This window comes from Oryctolagus cuniculus, chromosome 17 (genome assembly GCF_964237555.1).
Source record: "Oryctolagus cuniculus chromosome 17, mOryCun1.1, whole genome shotgun sequence".
Lineage (NCBI taxonomy): Eukaryota > Metazoa > Chordata > Mammalia > Lagomorpha > Leporidae > Oryctolagus > Oryctolagus cuniculus.
In genome coordinates, this window is record NC_091448.1 from 66,753,660 (window position 1) to 66,765,396 (window position 11,737).

The window sequence follows — 11,737 nt, forward strand, 5'->3', positions numbered from 1 at the left end:
ATTAGGCTAGAGCAGTGTATTTTCTTATTTTTTTAACACTACAGTTTAACATATATGCCACTTCTTCCTATTTCAAAAGTTATTAGTATCCACAGATAATTTATAAATTGAGAGCTAAATACATTTTGGAAAAAGCTTATGATCTGGGTGGGTGATGGGGAGAGATGTGCCCTTTGGCTGGGTCCCAGGAATTATTTTTGCATTAGGATTTAAAAGCAGGTAACCCTGAGAAAGCACCAGAACCTTTTTCTCCCAGAGTACTTTGTGTTAGATTTTTGGAAAAAAAAAATGGAAATGAAGACCTTCTTTGCAGAGTTTATATACAGGGCTTAATACCCAGATAAGCATAACTATATACCATTTTTATACACAAATGGTTTTTAAATATGTATTCATCATCTATTGCACTTACACATTGTGCAAAAACTGCATTCCATGCCACGCCTGAAATGTCCCAAAGCTCAGTTCTGTCAGTAAATTGCAACCAAGATTTCTACAAAAAAAGACACGAGTGAAAGAGAATGAAGAAGAAAAAAAGAAATATTTTCAGAATACTCTTCTTTCAGGAGTGATTCTAATTTTTATAGATGAAACAATACTTCCACATTTTATCTACACACTAAAGAATTTACTGGTACTGGAAGATTTGGTTTCTGAATTATACTTGCACATTTACATTAAATTTCATCATATTATTTTCATATTACATGACATACTTGTACTGTGTGATCTTTACTTCTCTGGAACAGAGTTTCACAACTTGAATGCTATTGACATTTTGGACTCGATAATGCTTTTCTTGTGGAGGTTTGTCCTGTACATAGTAAGTGGCTTAACAGCAGGCTGGGCTTAGCTCACGCAGTGTCAGCAGCACGTGCAGGGCTGCAAGCTGTTACCTGAATGCAAAATCATGTTGGCTGAGAAGCCCTGCTCTGTGGGATTCACTCTGACTTTTGTACCTGATAGTATTTTTGCTAGAGAGGAAAAGGACCTGTTACAGAATTTTAGCAACCTTCTACTACAAATGTAAAGTAGAATCTTAACCCTATTTCAAGGTGAACAGTGAAGATTTATTAAAATTCCAAATGTGATGAAATTGTAACTTACATAGACTGCAAAAAAGGGAGTGACTCAAATGCACGTCTTTCGATAAACTCTATTTTATTGCAGGATAAATCTCTAGGAAAAGGAAAACATTGCCTTGGTTAGCTATTACCTATATAGTCAGTGGGGATAATAAAATTTGCATTTGATAATGTTGGATATGCAGTTTTTACCTAAACTGTAAAGCTTTGGACTTGTATTTGACCCTCTGGAGATACTACCCCTTCTTACAACCTCTCCTAATAGTCTCACTGTTAGAACCTTCATCAATGACATACACAACTATAGATCTTGATAGATTGTGGTGGTAAACTTTCCTGAGTGCAGAATTGATTAGATGAACTTTCATAGTCTTCATCCATTTGAAACAAGGAGCAAAGCTGTCATCTCCATTTTTAATGTCTAATATTCCAAAGAATTCTCACATTTTCACATCTTTCCTGGTTTAGTCCTAGTTTTCTAACTTCATTCAATACCAGAAAAAAAGATGCCCTTTTGAATCATTTGAAATGAAATTGGTTCTCTAATTAATTCATTATTTTGAACTGATTCAGAATTACACTTTCTGTCATACTAAAGGAAATTTATTTGTTGCTTGTTGCTTGATAGTCCATGAAAGCCATGATAGAACCGTCAGAAAACAGCATGACACTGGATTCCCACTTGAAAACACTCTTGGTGGTAGAGGACTCTTACTTCCACTGATTACAATTTGACCCTCACTTTTCACCTGCAACTCATCTGTTGGTGGCTCCATCTCTAGAATCTCCTTCTCTCACCTGTCCCACGCGCAGTCACCAGTGGGACTTGCCCTAAGTGACTCTCCGAGGCCAATATCACTAGCTGCTTACAGAAGAGGCAGATTCTCAGCCCTGTTCTAGACCGACTCAGGCAGTTACTGTGGGGGTAGGGTTCAGAGCCCCAGGTAACTGTGGTGCAAGCTCAAGTCTGTTTTAGAGCACTGCTGTGACAGCATGGTTCCCCGTGGTGACTCTTGCTCAGCATTCAAAGGCCTGGAAGACCTGGCTTCACCCTCCAGCTTTCCCTGCATCTCTGTGCCTCAGAAGCTTCCATGTTTTCCCTTTCTCCCACGATATTCTCTCCAAGACGTCTGATGATGCCCACTGCCCCCTTGGAAGTCCTGTTCAACTGGCATTGCTCCCTGGTTCCATCGTCCCTGACCCAGCCCAAAGTCTTCTCCCTCGTCTGGACTCTATATCCATTTCTTTTGATATCGTTACTTGTGCCTTCCATTTCCCCAGAGCATAAACTTCTTGAAAGCATGGATTCGGCCTTGCTCATCTACATTGCCCACTATGTTTAAAACTGACTCATGGAAATAGACTCAGGTGTTTATTAAATGAAGGAATGGTTGAGTAGGTAGAAGAAGGAAAAGTGAATTTTTAAAAAGCAGTGTGGTTTTATTATTCCCTGGTCCCTCTGCAGCACTCTGTCAGCTACATAGTGCTTATTGGGTATTGGTTTGAGCTTGTGTATTTGTTTCCCCTGCAAGATTGTGAGCTCTTGGGAAGGTGGGATCCTGTCTTACTCATTTATGTGTCTCCAGTACTAGGCAAAGTGTTTGGCTTTCTCTTTCAGCTTTAGACAATTGATTGGCATTTTGAAAATGAAGTGAATACATATGCTAGCATAAACTAATTAGGCTACAAAGGATTTTCCAGCAGAAACAATGAAGGGCCTATTCTACCAGCAGTAGTCTCATTTGTTTTTCTCCAAACCATGTTTGCAAGGTTCCGGAGCCCAGATGGGAAAGGTGCTCAAGAGGAACCATGCAGATGTGGTTGTCCCCGTATGGCCTAGAAGTTCTGATCATCATTCAAAGGAGTGTTGTGAGTATCACATGCTATGTTCCTTAAGCCTTGTACTTTTGAGACAAGAATCTATTTGCTGAAGAGGCCCAGTAATTAGCCTAATAAGGATTAATGATGTACACTTCCCAATACTATGTAGCTATTGTTTTAATTATCTATTTCCAACATGGGTATAATAGTTCCTTAATGGAAATCATTAATGCCAAATCTGTTCTCTTGGTAGCTTAGTATTCTTGATAATATTGTTTATATAATTTACCTGTTTAGCAAGTCACTTAATGGCTAAAGGTTAACTTATTCAAGATTAGATCATCTAACAACTTTCAGTTGATGGCATTCAAATTAATGTTGTTGGTTTATGTTTTCTTCCCTTTGTTGTATTAAACCAACTTGTTCAAACCTTGTTTGTAAAGGCCAGATGATAAATGTTTGAGACTTGGTCGGCCACATATTGTCTCTGTTGTATTTTCTTGTTTCTTTGTTTCTCTTTACAGTCCTTTATAAATATAAAACTCATTCTTAACTTAGGACCTGTATGAAGACAGACCTTGGATCCAATTTCATCCATTGCTTGTAAATTAAATACAAATATAATCCGCGGCTCACTAGGCTAATCCTCCGCCTTGCGGCGCCGGCACACCAGGTTCTAGTCCTGGCCTGGGCGCCGGATTCTGTACCGGTTGCCCCTCCTCCAGGCCATCTCTGCTGTGGCCAGGGAGTGCAGTGGAGGATGGCCCAGGTACTTGAGCCCTGCACCCCATGGGAGACCAGGAGAAGCACCTGGCTCCTGCCATCGGATCAGCGCGGTGCTCCGGCCGCAGCGCACTGGCTGCGGCGGCCATTGGAGGGTGAACCAATGGCAAAGGAAGACCTTGCTCTCTGTCTCTCTCTCTCTCTCTCACTGTCCACTCTGCCTGTCAAAAAAAAAAAAAAAAACCACAAAGCACATAGTAGGTATTCCATGTTAGAGATATGAGACCCTACAGTGTAGACTTCCAGAAGAAACCTTGGAGATTATCCAGCTGGGACCCATATTTGTTTTCTAGATAATGTAACTAAAATCTCATAAATAAGTATGATTAACTGACTTACAAGTGTTGGAGGGACAGCAGGCCTTCAAATGAGTCCTTATGTAATTCAGTCAAGTCATTTTCACTGAGGATTCTGGAAAATGAAAGAGGTACTTCTGAATCAAAATGACAACTGCAGCTGTTTGCTTCATAGGACTAACTCTGTATGTAGAGGAAACTTTGGTAATGGTGCTGTTTAAATACCCAGATTCTAATTTACTTCTAGGGTGGCAATGTCTGTTGTATTTTAATTTAAACCATTTTTCCCACTCTCCCTTTTTTGTCCATCTCTATACACCTATCCGTCCTTCCCACCAAATCATAAATGTAATGTCTGCTCTGTAGGTCACAATGTCCCTGTTAGAACCTAACACTGGGAGGCACCAAGATTGGCAGAACTGCCATTTCCTTCTGTTTTTTCCCCAAGCCCTACTACCGAAGCCCCATGTTTGAGGTATGCCGGGGCTACAAGTTAAGGTTGACCAGGGAGGCAGTAATGATGGCTGAGTATTTAAATCCCTGCCATCTATGTAGGAGAACAAGACTGAGTTTGAGGTTCCTGAGTTTGACTGACCCAGTCTCACCACTACAGGCATCTGGGGAGTGAACAGTGTATGATAGCATGCTGCCTTTGCCTCTCAAATAAGAAAAAATTAAATTTTCTTCCCCTTCCCTTTATCCCTTATCCTTTCCAACTCCCGTCTTCACTCTTCAGAGGAAACTAGTGTTATTTACTTTTGTGTCAGATGACTCTGATTTTTCCTTTTTCCAAAGATTTATTTATTTATTTGAAAGTCAGAGTTACACACAGAGAGAAGGAGAGGGGAGAAGGGAGAGGGGAGAGGGGAGAGGAAGGTCTTCCATCCGCTGGTTCACTCCCCAATTGGCCACAAAGGCTGGAGCTGTGCTAATGAGGAGCCAGGAGCTTCCTCCAGGTCTTCCCATGTGGGTGCAGGGGCCCAAGGACTTGGGCCATCTTCCACTGCTTTCCCAGGCCATAGCAAAGAGCTGGATCGGAAGTGGAGCAGCTGAGACTCGAACCGGCACCCATATGGGATGCTGGCACTGTGGGTGGTGGCTTTACCTGCTATGCCACAGTGCCAGCCCTGACTTTGATTTTTCTTACAAGTTTGGGACATCTTTAAATGAAGCATAACCAAAATATATACAAACTGTGTGTATTGCATTTAAGAAACATCATAAATTAAAAGTCACAACTGCCTGATTCTAGCATTTTCCCATCAGAAATGAGATAGTAGGCTAAGGGGAAACTTTTATCTTTTTTAAAAAAGATTTTATTTATTTGTTTCAGAGTTATAATTACAGATGGAGAGAAGGAGAGACAGAAAGGTCTTCTCTCCACTGGTTCACTCCCCAAATGGCTGCAATGGCTGTAGCTGGGCCAATTGGAAGCCAGGAGCCAGGATCCATGAGCCTCTTTGGGGTCTCCTACATGGGTGCACAGACCTAAGTGCTTGGGCCATCCTCTACTGCATTCTCAGGCCATAGCAGAGAGTTGGATTTAAAGTGGAGCAGCTGGGACTAGAACTGGTGCCCGTACAGGATACCAGCGCCGCAAGTAGCAGCTTAGCCCACTGCACTACTGCAGCACTGCACAGGCCCTGGGAAAATTTATCTTAAAGTGATCATAACCCTTCTCCTTTGTCTGTTATATGTCTTGTTTGTATTCAGAAATAATTTATGATGTCTGTACAAGTTGTCCCAGTGATATAACACGCAAACTGTCGTGAAAAATGTCAATTAATTCCTTTTTTTTATTATGTTACACTCAGCACTTCAAAATTTCTAGTTCACTGGCCTAGGTGACATGATAGATTTTTATTTTTAGTTAATTACTTTGAATGTTAAGTATTTTCCCCCAAAATTGGGAGTCTAAACTGATTCCTTTCAAAAATCAGTAAGGAAAAGATAATTCAACAAATGGACAGTGGACAAAACCTCAACGAAACATAGATGTTCAATAAGTATATAAAGACATTTAAATTTATGAGTAATCAGAGAAATCCAGATTCAGCTGGGAACCCTTTTATTTGCCAGTCACATTAGCAAAAAGACAAAGAGCATCCCGAGGTGAAAAGGTGAAGGGAAGAGTCAGTGTTGGGGCATAGCAGGCTAAGCCGTCACTTGAGAAGCGTAAATTCCATATTGGAGAGCCTGGTTAAAGTCTTGGGCCCTCTGCTTCTGAGCCAGATGCCTGCTAGTGCACCTAGGAGGCAGCAGATGATGGCCCAAGTGCTTGATTCCTCGTCATCCCTGTGGGAGACCCAGAATCAAGTATTAGATCTTAGCTTTGGCCTGGCCCAGCCATGGCTGTTTTGGGCATTTGGGGAATAAAGCAGTGGATGGAAGATTCTCTCTTTCTCTCACTCTCTCATTTGCTCTCGCTCCATCTCCCCCTCCCCCCACTCCCATAGTTCAAGTAAACAAATACATCTTTTTAAAAAGGATGAAGGGAAATGAATGTTCTTATATTCTGTTAGCTGGAGTGTAAGTAAGTGTGCACAGCTTTTCTGAGGGCAATTAAAATTTCCTATTTCCGTAGTCTTCATCCATTTTCATTCTTTTTTTTTTTTGAGATTTATTTATTTATTTGAAAGTCAAGTTACACACAGAGAGAAGGAGAGGCAGAGAGAGAGAGAGAGAGGCAGAGAGAGAGAGAGAGGTCTTCAATCCACTGGCTCACTCCCCAGTTGGCCACAATGGCCAGAGCTGTGCTGATCCAAAGCCAGGAGCCAGGAGCCAGGAGCTTCTTCAAGGTCTCCCACATGGGTGCGGGGTCCCAAGCACTTGGGCCATCTTCCACTGCTTTCCCAGGCCATATCAGAGATCTGGATCAGAAGTGGAGCAGCCAGGACTCAAACCAGCGCCCATATGGGATGCTGGCATGGCTGGTGGAGGCTTTTCCCACTATGCCACAATGCTAGCTGCCCCATTTTCTTTCTAGACTTCTATTTTGCAAAATGCTTGTCCATGTTCACAAGTGTGCACAAGGATTTTCCTTGCAGCAATACATGAGAAGTGGACATAATCGAAAATCCATCAATAGAGGGATTATTAAGTAAACTGTGAAATGGCCATCCATACTATAGAATATCATGCAGGAGTTAAATGAATAGGGTAACTGACTGAGTACTAGGAGGGAAAGAAATCCAGAAGAAACCATGAAGTGAAAGAACCAAGTTGCAGGATGTTACTATTTAGGTTAAAAAAAGAAAGAAACCACACAACACAACTATTATGCTCTATGTAAATATGTTTGTAGGTAATTTTTTGGAAGGATATATGCCAAACTCAGAGCAGTAATTATTACCTCATAGGTAGGGAGTTAGGACACAATGAAGGTCTTCACTATCCCTATCACTTTTTATCTACTAAGAATGTAATGGTATTACTGATAAAATGCAAATAAATAGAAGTAGTTTCTTATTTCAAATTCTGTGCCTTGTTAAAACAACCATAGAATTATAATCAACAGATGTTGATTGTGACATGGAGAGGGAATACTTTTTCTGACATACTGACCTCAAAATAGTAGAACAAGAAAGCTCTTACAATGCAGTTAGTTTTGTGTATTCATGTTTGGGAGCGTGTACTCACAGTGTCTCAGCCCAGCGGTATGCTTTCCATACATTTTCATCAATGAAAGAAATTGAGTTTCCTTGGAAATTTCTGTAAAGGAACACAGTTCACATCCTTGAATGGGTTGGAAAAGAATGAACAGAATGAGGAAAAAAATCATGGCACCCTCATGGGGGAGTATTGAAATACAGAAATATTATCAGCTTTCTAATAAATACCAGTGCTTTTATGTTCCGTAGCTCTCTGCTTCCCAGTTTGCTCACTCAATAAATAATGAGGGGCCACTGACATAAACAATGAAGCATCCTCTCAGAAGCTTAACTTCGTCTCTGTCCAGTCTCTTTGACAGTAAAGACAGTCAATCACTTTGAATATTAAGTATTTTCACCAAAATAACTCAGGTGTCTACACTGACTTCTATAAATCAGTGAGAAAAGGATAAATTATTCAAGAAAAAATGGGCAAAATGTATTGTCACCAATAAGAATAATGAAAACCTATGCAGGTATACTAGTGCTTTGGCCAAGCGCCCTCTGCTGAAATCTTTCCAAGTACTGAATGGATACAGACAATTTAAAATCAGAGGGACTAATGTGCTGATGTGGAAAGCCTTTTGGAATACAGCATAGGGTAAAAGTGCCGATCACTGAGCCAGGAGCCAAGCATTACCTCCATAGGAAAAAAAAAAAGAGAGGAGGTTGGAAGGAAAGACGCACACCTGGGTTACAGGTAATAGAGTGAGGACCAGGGGATGATGAGGGTGTGTGGGGGTTCATACTTTCACATTTTATCCTACATTCTGTGCACTTTTTAAAAAGTGGAAAGGTGCTCATAATCGATACTTGTTTACAAGAAGCTGTTAAATGACTTATATTTAGCTTCAACTTTGAATTGCTGTGAGTGCTTAGCTTTAACTCTGTCCTCACTCCTCAGCAACAATGAACCTATTTGTTTTAGGTACACATTTTCCTGGAAGCAGGAGCAGCAATAAAACAGATACCTGTATGCTCACCTGCCTGGTGGATATGTCCTCTCGGGTTACTTTATGCTCATCAATAAAAAGTGCCTAACACTGAACACATCTCCCACTAACGGGCTCTTCTTTCTGACTGCTGTGCTTCTGCCTTATAGACCACCATCATTCTCGCTGTCATCCAGGGAAAGACTGTGGAGTCACGCATTTTTATTTTCTGTTACAATCCATCACACAATTCTTTAAGCCAGCTTTACAGATGAGGATATTGAATCCAAGCTAAATAACTTGTCCAAAGTCACAAAGCTAATCACTGGGAGACCTGTGTTCAAAGCCAGGCAACCTGGCTCCAGAATCTATCCTTAAATCTGTTGTATCATCTCTAATAGGTCGGGATGAGGGCTGTGTTGAAGAGTGGGATTAAAGCAATGAGGTAATAACATGGTGAATGTCAATAAATAATGAATCAGGAAAAGCAGTAAGGGCAATCACATGAGACTGTAGAAGAGACAGAAGAGAATAAGAGAAGGAGGATCAGGAAAGCTCACAAGCAAAGTGGCCACTTGGGGGTGAACCAACGGAAAAAGGAAGACCTTTCTCTCTGTCTCTCACTGTCCTACTCTGTCTGCCAAAACACACACATACACACACACACAGTCAACATAAGGTGGGGACTTGAGGAGGGCTCAGAAGATCTTGGGTAAAAGCTGCTGAGACAGGCAGGCTGTAGGGAACCATGAGGAAGGGAGATTCTTACAATATGCTGAAGGTGCCATTGTAGCTGTTGGGCTCTGGTACAGGAACTCTGTGAAGCTTCTGCACTGGGCTGAGGCCAGTGCACGAAAGTGTCTCATCTTTGCAGGTGCAGAGCTCACAGACATTTATGGTGGCAGCCGCATTCAGGGGTTGATCTGTGACTTCAGTTAGGGTTGAGTGCTGAGTCTGAACCTGGCCTGGATGTAGATCTGTAGTCTTCTTCAGGGATGGAGAATGGCCAGCTTTTGCAGTGGGTACCAGAGTTATGGTTAGCTCCATCTTGGAAGGCTGAGCTATGACACTGGGTGATGTTGGGTGCTGAGCTTGATGCTGACCTGCTGTTGGAACTGTCATCTCATTGTCCCCTGGGGACTGAGTTATGAGCTCCTTTAGTGGCTCTGTAGACTGAGTTAGGGTCATTTGCATGGTAGTAGAAGGTGTAGCCTCTGTAGTACGTTGTGGAGTTTGGGTAATTTCCAGGTCCAGAGGCTTGACTGTGACTTGAGGCAGGTTTGTATACTGAGTCTGAATCTGGACTGGAGGTGAAAATGTCACCTCAGGGTACATTGGATAAGGAGGAGGAGATATAGACTTGAAGGCTGTAGAATGTTCATCCTGTGTAGTGGGTACCTGAGTTATGGTTGACTCTAACTTCGAAGGTTCAGCTGTGCCACTGGGTGACATTGGATGCGGAGTTTGATCTTGACTTGGTTTTGGAACTACCATCTCATAATAAACTGGAGGCTGATAGACCACTTCATTATGTGGCCCTGGAGGCTGCCCTGAAGTCTCCTGCATGGTTGGGAGTGGTTCACCCTCCACAATGGATTCTGGAGTTAGGGTAAGTTCTACATCAAAAGGTTGAACTGTGACTTCTGTCAGGGTTGGATGCTGAGCCTGAACCTGGTCTGGTTGTGAAAGTACCTCCTCATGGAGCACGGGAGGTACTTTAGTCTTCTTCAGGGCTGTAGAATGTTCAGCCTTCCTGGTACGCTTTGCATTTATGGTAAGCACTGTGTCCAAAGGCTGAACTGTGATGTGAGGCAATGTTGGATATTGAGCTTGATTATGACCCAGTGTTGGAACTGTCACCTCTTGATGTATTGGAGATTGGGTTACACCCTCCATGGGAGGTTGACTGGAGGTCTCCTGCATGTCTGTAGAGGGTTCAGTCACCATACTGCTGGTTTCTGGAGTTATGGTAAGTCCCAGGTCCAGATGTTGAGTTGTGACTGGAGTCAGGTTTGGAGATGGAGCTGTAGTCTTGCTCAGGTCTGCAGGATGCTCAGCCTCTGTAGTAGGTTCTGTAGTAATGGTAAGTGCCAGGTCTAAAGGTTGATTTGTGACACTGGGTGATAGTGGAGGTTGATTTTGACCCTCATGATGCACTGGTGGCTGAGCTACAGTTTCTTTAGGTGGAGTCTCCTGCACATTTGTGGCAAGTTCAGCCTCTGTAATGGGCTGTGGAGTTATTGTAAGTGCCAGATCAAAAGGTTGAAATGTGATGCGGGGTGATTTTGGAAACGGAGCTTGATCCTGAGCTGGTGTTGGAACTGTCACCCCCTGATATCCTGGGGGTTGAGCTATACCTTCCTTAGATGGCCCTGGAAGCTGAACTGGGGCCTCCTGCATGATTGGAGAAAGTCCGCCTTCCATTCCAGGTTGTGTAGTTATGGTGAGTTCCACATCCAAAGGTTGACCTGTGACTTTGGTCAGGTTTGGTTGCTGAGTTTGAAGCTCCTGCTGGGTTACAGATGATTGAGTGTCAGGGAAGTCTTGTGGCTTGGCTGGGGCTACATTTTGCACTGGAGCTTGTTCTGCATTCTTGAGGGGCTCTAGAGGCTCAGCTGGAGAAAGTTCCATCTTTTCAGGCAGTGCTGGAGGCTTGGCAAGAGGAGGCCCAAGCTGGGTTGGAGAAAATTCAACTTGCTTGGTGGGAACTGTAGGCTGGGCAGGTCCTTCCTGCTGACTCCAGTAAGGATAAACTTCTGGAGTGGGCTTTAGGGTTCTGGTAAGGTCAATATCCACATGTTTTGGTTTGGTTTTAGACATCCTTAAATGCTGAGTTCTGAGTATTTCTTCTGGAATATGAGGTGAAAATGTCATATTCATTGGAATAGCATCACTCATCTCTGGGAAGATATCTGAAGGCTGGTTTGTGTTTCCCTGTTGGAGTGGTAATTGGTAAGCACTCACGGGGCGCTCTAGAGGTGGAACGGAAATCCCCTGCTGGCTTGGTGAAGGTTCCTTCAGTTGTTCAGGCTGAGCTGGGACCCCTGGAAGTGGGGAGTGCTCATCCTCTTCTGGGGGCTTTGGCTGCTGAGCTGTGTCTGCCTCCTGGTCTTTCAAAGGCTCATGCTCCGTAGGGAACACTGAGGCGTGAGCTTGGGCTTCCTGATGGA